The sequence below is a fragment of the Gordionus sp. m RMFG-2023 genome, chromosome 1 (assembly GCF_954871325.1).
Source record: "Gordionus sp. m RMFG-2023 chromosome 1, tfGorSpeb1-WG-v2, whole genome shotgun sequence".
NCBI classification, from domain to species: Eukaryota; Metazoa; Nematomorpha; class Gordioida; order Chordodea; family Parachordodidae; genus Gordionus; species Gordionus sp. m RMFG-2023.
In genome coordinates this window covers 56,070,267-56,084,461 of record NC_088775.1, presented here as the reverse complement: position 1 = coordinate 56,084,461, position 14,195 = coordinate 56,070,267, and the positions used below count along the sequence as shown (strand labels likewise).

The 14,195-nt window shown below is 27.6% G+C and overlaps 1 long non-coding RNA gene across 1 annotated transcript; it reads right to left on the bottom strand.

The window, feature by feature from the left end:
• Window positions 1-12,867: 12,867 nt before the first annotated feature.
• LOC135922669 (uncharacterized) lies at window positions 12,868-13,800 on the bottom strand. Its single transcript, XR_010570991.1, has 5 exons — window positions 13,698-13,800; window positions 13,256-13,321; window positions 13,138-13,209; window positions 13,024-13,065; window positions 12,868-12,977 (listed from the first exon to the last, which is right to left on the bottom strand). It is a non-coding gene; the product is annotated as an uncharacterized LOC135922669 (long non-coding RNA).
• Between the last annotated feature and the right edge of the window lie 395 nt (window positions 13,801-14,195).

The window sequence follows — 14,195 nt, the reverse complement described above, 5'->3', positions numbered from 1 at the left end:
TATTAATTTAATTTAATTCGGTACGAAACAGCGAAAACTAAAATAGCGAAAAATAAAAAATATATAAATGGGCCATTCCACGTCAAATCGATCACGATTGGGCCGGCCCCTTTTAAAATTGTTAAAAATTTCTGAAATTATTTATATAGTTAAGAAAATGAGAAAGCCGTTTATTTTAGCTCGCTAGCACTCCTGGTTCCCGAGTTATTGGAGCTCAAAGGTGCAAAAAAGAGCCACTTTGGAATCTGTAAAATTTTTAAAATGCTTATATCTCAAAATTTATTTATAGTAAAATAATATATCATGTATCAAATTGAAGGTAAATAAAATCTCTAAAGGGCTATTAAAAAACAATAAAAATTGGAGCCAATTTGAGCGGTTAGCTTCCGGTTTACCTATTTTGCTTTACCTGTGTTTTTAAGCAAAAAGGGAGTTTTTTTTCGAAATATTTTTATTGAATTTTATTTAGACACCTTTGCTAAATATATATACGATATCAAAACCTTGGCGACGCTATCGACTCCAAATATTAATGAAAAAAATAGATGGCGGTTTATGAAATTACGGATTATGGTTAAGATTTTGCTGCTAACTTATCAATAACCGAATATTTTCACTTTTTATACTAAAAAAATTTTGAATTTCTATTAAATATACTAATTAAACTGAGGAGCAGAGTGGGCAAATGCCCATTAGACACTTAATAGTGTAATAAATTTCCAATAATAAATATCTTTCATATAATTTTTTTAATTTCTAAGGTATCTAGAATTTCATCGAATTTTTTATCATTTGAAGATAATGGTATAATTTTAGTCGTTAAAACTTTTCTCTAGATATTTTTTTCTTCGAATATTTCTTTTCACATAAGCGTTTTCTTTTAATGAGAGATTCCCCATTTGATTGTAGGGATATATTAATTTTATCAGCCTCTTGATTAATTATATGAGGGGGAGAATCAATATCTACCATTTGAAGTATAAACAATATTTGTTAACTTTTGTCGGCATGAAGAGCATATTAATAATCTAAATTGAATGGTAAATTTTTTTGGGTTATCCGGGGTAGAGTCTTTCTTAGATTCTCGCGATAATAAGCATGTTTCTGTAGATTAAATGGGTTGCAACATATTTGGTACGTCCATCTGTGATGTAGAATAATATTTTAGTTGATCTGCATCTTAGAATACATGATTTTGCACTCTCCAAAACCATAATGTTATTGGTAGACAGACGATATAATAATAAGCTGCAATCGGGTTTGTAAAATTTAATCGATAATATGCCTAATAAAATATTCGTTTTTACTGCAGCTGATATACATTGTCGAGCTAATAAGTTACTCTATATAGTAGCAAAATATCTAAAAAATGTAAAACTATTTAGGGAGGGGGGGCATAACTGGAAAATTTTATCACATTTCTTATAAACGTATCAATATTTTCATTTTCCTTAAGAATAATATTTTTCAACCATTAGCGCCATCTACTTTTATCTTCAATTTTTGGTAAAATATTTCGGAAAATTCGATAGCGTCGCCAAGGTTTTGACATCATACATATATTAGCAAATGTGTCTAAATATAAAGCAATAAAAAAATTCTAAAACAAACTCCCTTTTTTGCTTATAAATACAGGTGAAGCAATATAGGTAAATCGGAGGTTAAAGATTCAAACTAGCGCCAATTTGATTGTTATTTGATAACCCTTTAGAGATTTTTTTTACCTACAATATGATCAGAGTCTACATGAACGGGAGGGGTAGGAACAGTTTGCATCCTATTTTTTTTGAGGTGAGTAGGGGGTACGCGGCTTTAATGGGGGTAGGATAAATTTTTTAGGGGGTTATCTATTAAATGAGATGAAATAGGATAAATTTATTGCTGTAGAAATTAATACTTTTATTATAGAACTATTATAATACAATTCATCGACCAAATCTATATATTGCAAACAATCATATACATTGTTTTCCAAATTCTACTATCCTTTTAAATGTAATTTAAAAGGTTTAGATATTTAAGCAAGCTCATAATCCTATAATAATGAATTCATTGTAAATAATCGAGGTTTTAATTGAATTTATCTAAAAAATAAATCCTTTATATTTACAAAACAAATCCTTTGTATTTACAAAATAAATCCTTTGTATTTACAAAATAAATCCTTTGTATTTACAAAATAAATCCTTAGTATTTACAAAATAAATCCTTTGTATTTACAAAATAAATCCTTTGTATTTACAAAACAAATCCTTTATATTTACAAAATAAATCCTTTATATATGCAAAATATTGATATTTGGCAGGTGGTAAATTATTTAGGGGGGTAGGCAAAGGTTTTTGAAGGGGGTATGCATCCAATGAAAATTCTGTCATGTAGACGCTGAATATGATATATTATACATTTTTTCACTGTAAATAGTTTTTAAGATTAAGCATTTTAAAAATTTTACAGATTCCAAAGTGGCTCTTTTTTGCACTTTTGAACCCCTATATCTCGAGAACCAGGTGTGCTAGCGAGCTAAAATAAACGGCTTTCTCATTTATATATCTATCTAAATAATTCCAGAAATTTTTAACAATTTTACAAGGGGTCGGCCTAAAATTTGCTTTTTTTGATCGATTTGACATGGAATCGCCCAAATGTTCCCATAATATATCACTCCACTAAAAAAGTCATAGATTAAAATATATATCTATTACTACAATATTAATAATAATAGTAAATATTTAGTATATTATTAATAATTAAATATTTAGTATATTATTAATAATTATATTATATTTATTGTTAATTTTTTAAATATATAATAAAAATGATCTCTATAAATTATTCTTAATATTATTATTCGATATAATCTAGAATAATAAATATATTAAATTTTTCCCAATAAATTAAATTATTAACATGGTATATATTATCAATTTATAAATACTAATTTTTTGTATATTATATTAATATATATGGCCATTAGTTAAACTCTACCTTCTTTAAATATTATCAATAAAATACTATTATTTTGATATGGTAAATATTTAGTATATTTTTAATTAAATATTATGTTTAATATTAATTTTTAAATAAATTATAAAAATGATTTACATAAAATAGTTTAATCTAGAGCAATAAATATTTTCACAATAAATTGTTATTGTCTAAGATTATGAATTATTTTTAGATCCTAAACATGATATTTATATATTTTCTGGTATTTATTGTAAAGATTCTATCAAATATAACTACAAATAAGAATATCTTGTATTTAATGAATAAGATTCACATATAATGAAAAAGAATATCTTGTATTTAATGAATAAGATTTACATATACGTATTTCTATATAAAACTATATATTAATATAAATTGACAGCCCATAACTTCTTCAACGTCATCAAGACACTTCCCCCCTTTACAAACAATTTTTCATTTTTCCATCTCATACTCACCCTCCAGCATTATACCATTCCAATCTTAGTCCAACAACATACCATTCCATTCATTCGACCAAATCCAATCTGCCTCCCATTTGCCAATTACCATTCAACATCATCCCAATTCCATATCATTGCATGATCCATATATATGTATTTCCTCCAGCATCATACCATTCCAATCATCCATCTAACAACATACCATTTCATTCATTCGACCAAATCCCATCCAGCATCATACCATTCCAATCATTCGTCTAACAACATACCATTCCATTCATTCGACCAAATCCCATCTGCCCATTACCATTCTTCATCATCCACATTGTTTTCAAAAACTATACATAAATATAAAATCATTTCTTGCTACATCCATTCCAAAAATTATTTAAAAACACTATATTCTAATTGGTTACCACCAAATAAATTGTCTAAGAATATTTATATTTTTTCAATCACTCATTAACATTAAATATATATTATCTTCTTTCTTCTTTTTTTTTACATTATACATATTAATACTAAATTATATATATACAAACATACATTCCTTCCATTTTCCCTCATCACTATCAACATCTACATAAGACAATTTATTTGACATAAATCAAAAAAAAACAATCGAACAAATATCAATACAATTAATTTTCAACAATGCTTCAAATCACAACATTTCCAAAACCTCCAATTTAAATAAAAAATAAACCAAAATTACATTTAAAATCACCCACCTATACCATAACCATTATCCAATATCAAACAAATATAAATACAATTAATTTTCAACAATGCTTTAAATCACAACATTTCCAAAACCTCCAATTTAAATCAAAAATAAACCAAAATTACATTACAAAACTACAAAACAGAATTTCTTCTATACAATCATTAACCTTAATTATAAATATAACCCCCGCCAATTATTTATCTATTTAACCAACTCCAACAAAATCTTATCCCTTACTAATTTCAATATAATTTCCATTTAAATATATTATTACGATATTTCTCCATTACAATAACTTTTACTTCTCTTTTCCTTTTACACATAATATTATATCAATAATCTAAAAAATCAATATCCTTTCATCTTACCATTACATTACGAAACATATACTATAATACGTGTTACATTACATCTTTTTAAAAAATAACATAACATCACCCCCAAATTAACACTAGTATAAAACATTTACTAATATATGTTACGTTATCTCATTTCTATTTACATAACATTCACATTTTTCCCATGAATTATACTTTAATATTTTCTTATATTATCCACAAAATATAAAACAGCTCTTTCCTACCAGGTTTTAACGTTTTATTATCTCAACAATATTTACACGATAATTCTTATTCAACCTAATTATATATAAGAATTAAATAAGGATTAATTCGAAATATCACTAATGTCTTAATAAAATAAAATATTAAATTAGATCCTATAAATACTCTAATTATCCAATTACCCTCCATCTATTAAACTTCCTAAATCTTTGTCCTTATATCTATACCTTAATTATTCAATTAATTCTAAGCCTTTCTTATAACTCTCTTCTTTCCTTTCCTTTCTTTTTATATAATATTTATCATAGTTAGTACTAAATCAGTACCCATTAAAATTCGTAAAAATCCATCTCCCTTATTAAAATTCAATCCCCACTACAATATTTTATTCAATCTCCCTATACCCAAAATTCACCTATCACAATTTACTTATATCTCTTTAATATTTTTCCATAATACGATATCCGCATCTATCTTTTCTAAAATATCCTCACCTATTTCTTCCTATACCCGTATTCTTAATTGGCTAACTACCGTATCCCCTCCCTCCTCCAATATTACCTCTACCTTTTTACATCCAATATTTTTCGTTACAACTCCCTTTACCCACTTACATGGACGATTCCAGACCAATACCCATACCTTCATTTTCACTTTAAACATCAACTCCTCTCTCCTTTCCCTTTTTTTTTCTCTTAATATATTCAATATTCTAGTTTCCCTTCCCAAAAATAATTCTGATGGTGATCCACCTACGCCTATTGAATAATTATAAAATAACTGTGCTAACCACAGCTTTCCCTCCCCATATTTCTCCCTTTTCAACCATCCCTTTACTACCCCCACCATCCGTTCTGCTTGACCATTTGAGCGGGGATAATTAGGTGGAGACATAATATATTTTATTCCCAACCTCCCACAGAATTCTCTGAATCCTTTACATTGGAAAGCAGGACCTCCATCAGAAACAATCGTTTCAATAATCCCATAATTTCCACAAAAATCCTCAATCTTTCTAATAGCTATCTTTGTGGTCAATCCTGTCACATTATAAAAATCTATAAATTTGCTCTACGCATCCACCATTAAAAAATAAAACCTTATATCCAACTTAAAGAAATCGACATGTACCCTCTCACCAGCCCTATGAGCCTTCTTCCATCTATCTCTCTTATTCCTACCCGGCACAGCTTTCCACTCATTACACGTTTCACACTTATGCACTAACCCTACAATCTCCGCATTAATACTGGGCAGTGTTGTTAAACGCTACTTTTAAAAGTAGCGTGCTATCGCTACCGCTATTTTATAAAAAAAGTAGCGCGCTATCGCTACCGCTATCGTTTTCAAATGAGTAGCGCGCTATTAGCTACTTTGATTTTTTTTTTAATATTTTTTTTACATAACTTTATTTCCACAAATAAAATATTGATATAAAAACATGACTATAATTTGTTAAATATATATATATATAATTTATTTATTATTGCACTTTAATAATAATAACATTTCGGTACTGTCATCCCCAAGTCTAGAGCGACAATCAGAAAGTATAAGCTTTGCCATACTAAATAATCGTTCAGCACTAGCACTTGAGGGCAACGCAGTATTAAATTTAATAAACAAACTTTTTATATGAAAAAAATCATCAAAAATATTTAAATTAGTATTTTTAGATTTAAAAAAAGCATCTAGAGGTTAATTAAAAATACTTCAGTATATTCTTTAATAAAAGTATGCTCCTCCACATTAAAATACTGTATTCCCATTTGATCCAATATATAATTCATTTCCATTTTTTTCTCATCTAGAAACAATGCTAAAAGTTTCATAGCATTGTAAACACTATTCCATCTTGTAGTGTTTGGTGTCAATAAATAACGTCCTAATTTTTTTTTGAAAATATCAGACGTCTTTGATGACTTATTTTATTTATTCCAAAGAGCTTGGCATTTAGAAAATAATCCTCATTTAATAATGCTCTTCAGCATCCACTGTCGCAACTAAATTTAGGTTGTGGCAGGAACAACGATGATGGTAGGTAACATAGAAGACTTTATTGAAGATCCTAAATATTATAAATTTATTTTATATTGGTGAAAAATTAAATATAAAAATTTAAAACTGAGGATGTCATGAACATCAATTATCTCAAACTCCATTTCATCATCCTCTACTTGTTCTCCATCTTCAATATTTTTGTCAGGAATATTACTAGTATTGTTATTATTATTATCTTCCCCAAATACTCTATATTATTTATATCATATTATAAAAAAATTATAATAAATTTAAAACCTGAAGGCCTTCAGGAAATTAGACCCATTATCCGTAATCATCTTACAAACCTTATTTTTAAATTTGTAAGAATTATGGATTTCTGCAATAATATTGGCTAGAATGTCATAAGTTTGACAGTCAATTATATTCTTTAGCTAACGCTACAGATTTTCGTTTAAGATTTTTAGGATCAATCCAATGTGCAGTTACTCCTAAATAAGCTCTAAAAATATGACATATTATAAATCAGAAAATAAACATTTTTACCTTCTATTGTGAGTCCATCAATCTGCCGTTGTACAGATGTAGGAGACATCTGATAGATTTAATATCAAAGATTCTTTCATTTCCTTCCTTTCCTTCAGTCATGTCCCTACCCTCTCATGAATTCCCGGGCAATCCTTAATCAAATGATCCTCCTTACCACACTTAAAACATCTTCTATACCCCTCCATATTTCTCACTTCACCTACTACATTGCATTCCCTACTGATATGACCCTCTCTGCCACATTTAAGACAACGTATTCCCTTTACTACCTTCCTTCCCAGAACCTCCATCTCCGCCCTTCTTTCCACCCGGAATCCTACATTAAAATTCCCCTCACATACTCTCCACACACTCAGCGTCTACATGAGCGGGAGGGGTAGGAACAATTTGCATCCTATTTTTTTGAGGGGGTAGGGGGGATAAGCTGCTTTAAAGGGGGTAGGATAAATTTTTTGGGGGGTTATCTATTAAATTTTGAGATGAAATAGGACAAAATTTATTGCTATATAAATTAATACTTTTATTATAGTATTATTATAATACAATTCATCGACCAAATCTATATATTGCAAACAATCATACACATTTTTTTCCAAATAAACTATCCTTTAAATGTAATTTAAAAGGTTTAGATATTTCAGCAAGCTCATAATGGCATAATAATTAATTCATTGTAAATAATGGAGGTTTTAATTGAATTTATTATCAAAAAAAATAAATTCTTTATATTCACAAAATATCGATAGTTGGTAGTAAAGATAGATTAATTTAAGTTATCCTTTATATATTCTTTGAAAAGAGTATCAATAAATAAATAGGTGAAAATGATAAGAAGACACCACCACCGAAGGGGGCGGGATTCTTAAAGGGAGTAGGCAAAGGTTTTTGAAGGGGGTTTGCATCCAGTGAAAATCCTATCATGTAGACGCTGCTCACACTTATTCTTCCCATCCAAAACCCCATTTAATACACTATTAAAACTATTACTAACACAATTATTGCTAATACATGTAACTGACTAACAGTATAATAGATAAATTTTGCCATTTCCACTTAATTACTATAATAAAGAAACTAAAAACTTAATAAAATATATTCTAAAGTACTGATTTGATAATAACAAAATCCCTGTTAAAACTATCAATGTATAAATAATATAACACATTAATCTTAACAAATTAACCTAATTATCCTGAATTTTTTTAAATATGCATTCCGGGTTTCAGGTACCACTGTAATGATTCTATCAAATATAACTACGAATAAGAATAGTATTTAATGAATACTCACATATAATGAATAAGAATATCTTGTATTTAATGAATAATCATATCATATCATATTATACACTGGGAAGACATCCCACAATTAAGTGGGCACTCCACCACCCCATAGAGGGCGTTTCCAGTGCAGTGAATTTGCATTCACTGTTTGGCAGAAAATTTACCCTACTGTCTGGGTCCTGTTTAATTTGAGTGGGATGACAGGTACCACTCATGGATAAGCCAGGATCCACAAAGTTGACAGTAATTTACCCTACTGTCAGGGTCCCGTTTAATTTGAGTGGGATGACGGGTACCACTCGTGGATAAGCCAGGATCCACATTTTAAATAATGTTTATTTATTATAAAAGATAAGATAGGAATATGTATTAGAAAAAAGGGGAGGGGGGGTGATTAAGGAGTAAAGAGAAAGAAGAATTAGTTTTTGTAATTTGTAATTTATTTATTTATTTTTTTTGTTTTGTTTTCTCTTTTTTGTTTTGTTTTCTCTTTTTTTTTAATATTATTGGTAATAAGAGATTCTTGTGTTAAAATAATGTTAATATCATATTGATCAAGGAGTTTCCTAAGTATAGTTGTTTTTGAAAGTAGGCCAGGAATGTTGTAGGAGTTTAGATTTTTGAAAATTGACATAATATAAATTTTAAAGTAAATTGTAAGATAAATTTGAATTTTGAAATATAAAAAAAATGGGGAAAAAATAAGCAGACGATACTTGGAAAATTGAAAAAGCAAAAAGCAGACAAGAGAAATGATGAATAAGAAAATATCCATGAAATTGAGTTTTAAGAGAGGATTAAAGTTAAATTTTGTTTAAGAAAGAAGTTGTAATTATATTAATTTATTTAAATTAAGTTAATAAGATTAATATATAAAAAAAATAAATTGTTAAAGGAAATAAATAATTGAAATAAAAGATAAATAAATGATTTATAATGGTATTTGCTAAACTTTATAGTAGCTTAGGTAAAGAATTGGAGAAGATAAGAAAGAATTAAGTTATGATGAATTGATTGAGATAAATTAGTAAATAAAGAAGAGAATATTTCTTTGAATCTAGAAAAAATAAAAAAATTAATGAATAAAAGTAATAACTTGACAGAGATATATTATGGGTTATGTATAATCATCAGCAATTAAAAAAGAGTCTCATTACTCTCCCAAACATCTTCCATGCATTTGAAAGAATTTGCTAGAGTTTTGATTCAGAAGAGTAGAAGTCAGGCTTTTCATGTCATAAAAAATTTATATAGTCGCAAAGTAAATATTTAAGGAATATAGTGTGCTTGAAAATGAAATTGTGAGTGATAGAAGTATTTGTAGAATTGATAAATATCATTATTTCTTGGAGGTGGCGATTTAACATCAGCCATTTTCCCGCAGACGAAAAAAGTCATTAGTGAATTGAATTATCAATTTTAAAATAAAACTAAAAATTTTCATTTAATGAATATCATATCATATCATATTATACACTGAGGAGACATCCCACAATTAAGTGGGCACTCCACCACCCCATAGAGGGTGTCTCCAGTGCAGTGAATTTGCATTCACTGTTTGGCAGAAACCCTACTGTCTGGGTCCTGTTTAATTTGAGTGGGATGACAGGTACCACTCGTGGATAAGCCAGGATCCACAAAGTTGACAGTAATTTACCCTACTGTCAGGGTCCCGTTTAATTTGAGTGGGATGATGGGTACCACTCGTGGATAAGCCAGGATCCACATTGTAAATAATGTTTATTTATTATAAAAGATAAGATAGGAATATGTATTAGAAAAAAGGAGAGGGGGGGGGGTGATTAAGGAGTAAAGAGGAAGAAGAATTAGTTTTTGTAATTTGTAATTTATTTATTTTTTTGTTTTGTTTTCTCTTTTTTTTTTATATTATTAGTAATAAGAGATTCTTGTGTTAAAATAATGTTAATATCATATTGATCAAGGAGTTTCCTAAGTATAGTTGTTTTTGAAAGTAGGCCAGGAATGTTGTAGGAGTAGATTGTTAGATTTTTGAAAATTGACATAATATAAATTTTAAAGTAAAATGTAAGATAAATTTGAATTTTGAAATAGAAAAAAATGGGGAAAAAATAAGCAGATAATACTTGAAAAATTGAAAAAGCAGACAAGAGAAATGATGAATAAGAAAATATCCATGAAATTGAGTTTTAAGAGAGGATTAAAGTTAAATTTTGTTTAAGAAAGAAGTTGTAATTATATTAAATGTTGATTTATATTATTTTGTTTAAATTAAGTTAATAAGATTAATATATAGAAAAAATAAATTGTTAAAGGAAATAAATAATTGAAATAAAAGATAAATAAATGATTTATAATGGTACTTGCTAAACTTTATAGTAGCTTAGGTAAAGAATTGGAGAAGATAAGAAAGAATTAAGTTATGATGAATTGATTGAGATAAATTAGTAAATAAAGAAGAGAATTTATTTCTTTGAGTCTAGAAAAAATAAAAAAATTAATGAATAAAAGTAATAACTTGACAGAGATATATTATGGGTTATGTATAATCATCAGCAATTAAAAAAGAGTCTCATTACTCTCCCAAACATCTTCCATGCATTTGAAAGAATTTGCTAGAGTTTTGATTCAGAAGAGTAGAAGTCAGGCTTTTCATGTCATAAAAAAATGAATTTAGTCGCAAAGCAAATATTTAAGGAATATAGTGTGCTTGAAAATGAAATTGTGAGTGATAGAAGTATTTGTAGAATTGGTAGATATCTATAAAATATAAAAGATTAAATAAAAAATAAATAGACCTGGGAGTTCAAATAAAGATATGGTAATCCATTATTTCTCGGAGGCGGCGATTTAACATCATAATTTACATAAAACTAATATTCACAATAGAAATGATCATCATATATTAAATGGAAAATATGCAACTATTCGAAAGTTGTAAATTCGTTTACTCATATCAGGATCGATCATATGATTAATTATTTAATGAATATCATATCATATATCATATTATACACTGGGGAGACATCCCACAATTAAGTGGGCACTCCACCACCCCATAGAGGGCGTCTCCAGTGCTGTGAATTTGCATTCACTGTTTGGCAGAAAATTTACCCTACTGTCTGGGCCCTGTTTAATTTGAGTGGGATGACAGGTACCACTCGTGGATAAGCCAGGATCCACAAAGTTGACAGTAATTTACCCTACTGTCAGGGTCCCGTTTAATTTGAGTGGGATGACGGGTACCACTCGTGGATAAGCCAGGATCCACATTGTATATAATGTTTATTTATTATAAAAGATAAGATAGGAATATGTATTAGAAAAAAGGGGAGGGGGGGGGGTGATTAAGGAGTAAAGAGGAAGAAGAATTAGTTTTTGTAATTTGTAATTTATTTATTTATTTTTTTTGTTTTGTTTTCTCTTTTTTGTTTTGTTTTCTCTTTTTTTTTTATATATTATTGGTAATAAGAGATTCTTGTGTTAAAATAATGTTAATATCATATTGATCAAGGAGTTTCCGTTTTTGAAAGTAGGCCAGGGATTTTTGAAAATTGACATAATATAAATTTTAAAGTAAATTGTAAGATAAATTTGAATTTTGAAATAGAAAAAAAATGGGGAAAAAATCATTTAATGAATAAGATTCACATATACGTATTTCTATTTAAGACTATATATTAATAATAATTGACAGCCCATCACTTCTTCAACGTCATAATAATAATTGACAGCCCATCACTTCTTCAACGTCATCACGACATTTATATATTTTCAATTTATAAATACTAATTTTTGTATATTTAATTTAAAAGCATAGCAAACAATATATCTTTCTTATAAAAATTCATTCATAGTAAATGAAGGGTTTTTTAATTATTTATATTTTAAATATTAACTCTTTTACATTCACTTTTTTGATAAGTGTCCCTGACAAAATAATAGGATTTAGATTTTTTTATTTTAGTGTTAAAGCCTTCTTTATATAATAATAAATAATTTATTTTAAGTATTTATACATTACATAGACAGATTCTGAATAATATATAATATTATAATAAGACAATCATAATAAAATATGCATTCATATAAAATATTAACAGTGAATAGACATGATTCATATCTATGCATATTAAATATATATAAAAACTATAATGATGGAAATCAATTAGAGCATTGCTATATATATTGAAAAATCACAATTATCTAATATAGATTTATTAATTATGTTTATTTAAAGGGTTGAAAAAAAGGAATATTATATTCATATAATAATAATCTTCAATAGCTGCCTTTCCTTCTGATTTATTATCATTTGCAAGCTGAATTATTTGCACCTAAAAATTTAATATAATAAATAAAATAAATCTATATCTTCAGCAGAAGTAAGCATGACCTCTGTATCTTCTACTGCATTTTAGGTTGGCTGAATTAAATTTGGGTCTAAAATCATTTAAATTTCTAAAATCAATTGCTAAAAAATTTATACTTTCAACAGCGAAGGCTTGAGCATCTCTTAATAGAGAGTTGCCTGTAGATTGCATTGAATTTTTAATTTAAATATTAAATTTAGTATAATAAATAAAGTAAAATATGGCTATACTTTCAATGGTAATGAGCAAAGCCTGTGCATCCTTTTCTACTACATTATAGGTTGGCTGAATTAAATTTGGGCCTGAAATCATTAAACACACTAAAAACAATTGGTATAAAATTTTTACTTTTAACAGGAAAGGATTGAGTATTTCTTATGAGAAAGTTGCTTGTAGACTGAATTGAATCTGTTCCTAAATTATTAAATTTATTTACTGTATTGTTATAAATAGTTTTATTATTTTTTTGTATGAATCATGAAATATTTTTTTGTTTGAAATTTTATTTTTAATATTTTTTTTTAGTTTCGCGCAGTCATCTTGAACGTCATTATATAAATGTTTTTAATATTTATTATGTAAAAAAAAATAAATAATAATTTAATATTTATAAAAAAAATAATCTTATATAAACTAAAAAAAAAAGTGGAAATTTATTATTAGTCAATTATATTTTTTTTATATTTATTGTTTTAAAGAGAAATAAAACCAATATATTCAAGAAAAAAAAGGGTAAAAAAAAATATACTGTTAAGTTAAACGTTTCTGTACAGTGTTTATACAAAGCAACCTGGTTAGTGCGGTTGTCGTAATATCATATAGTGGTATTTGAGTCTTCGAGTGGAAAATATCATATAGTGGTATTTGAGTCTTGAAGTGAATTGTACATCGTCTTCATCTACATCTACGGTAAAATATCATATAGTGGTATTTGAGTCTTCGAGTGGAAAATATCATATAGTGGTATTTGAGTCTTGAAGTGAATTGTACATCGTCTTCATCTACATCTACGGTAAAATATCATATAGTGGTATTTGAGTCTTCGAGTGGAAAATATCATATAGTGGTATTTGAGTCTTGAAGTGAATTGTACATCGTCTTCATCTACATCTACGGTAAAATATCATATAGTGGTATTTGAGTCTTCGAGTAAAAAATATCATATAGTGGTATTTGAGTCTTGAAGTGAATTGTACATCGTCTTCATCATCGACATCAGCTGTCCATTTATTTTTTTTTCTTTTCTCTTCTCTCTCAAAATAAAAAAAAAGTCTTGGACAGTACGGAA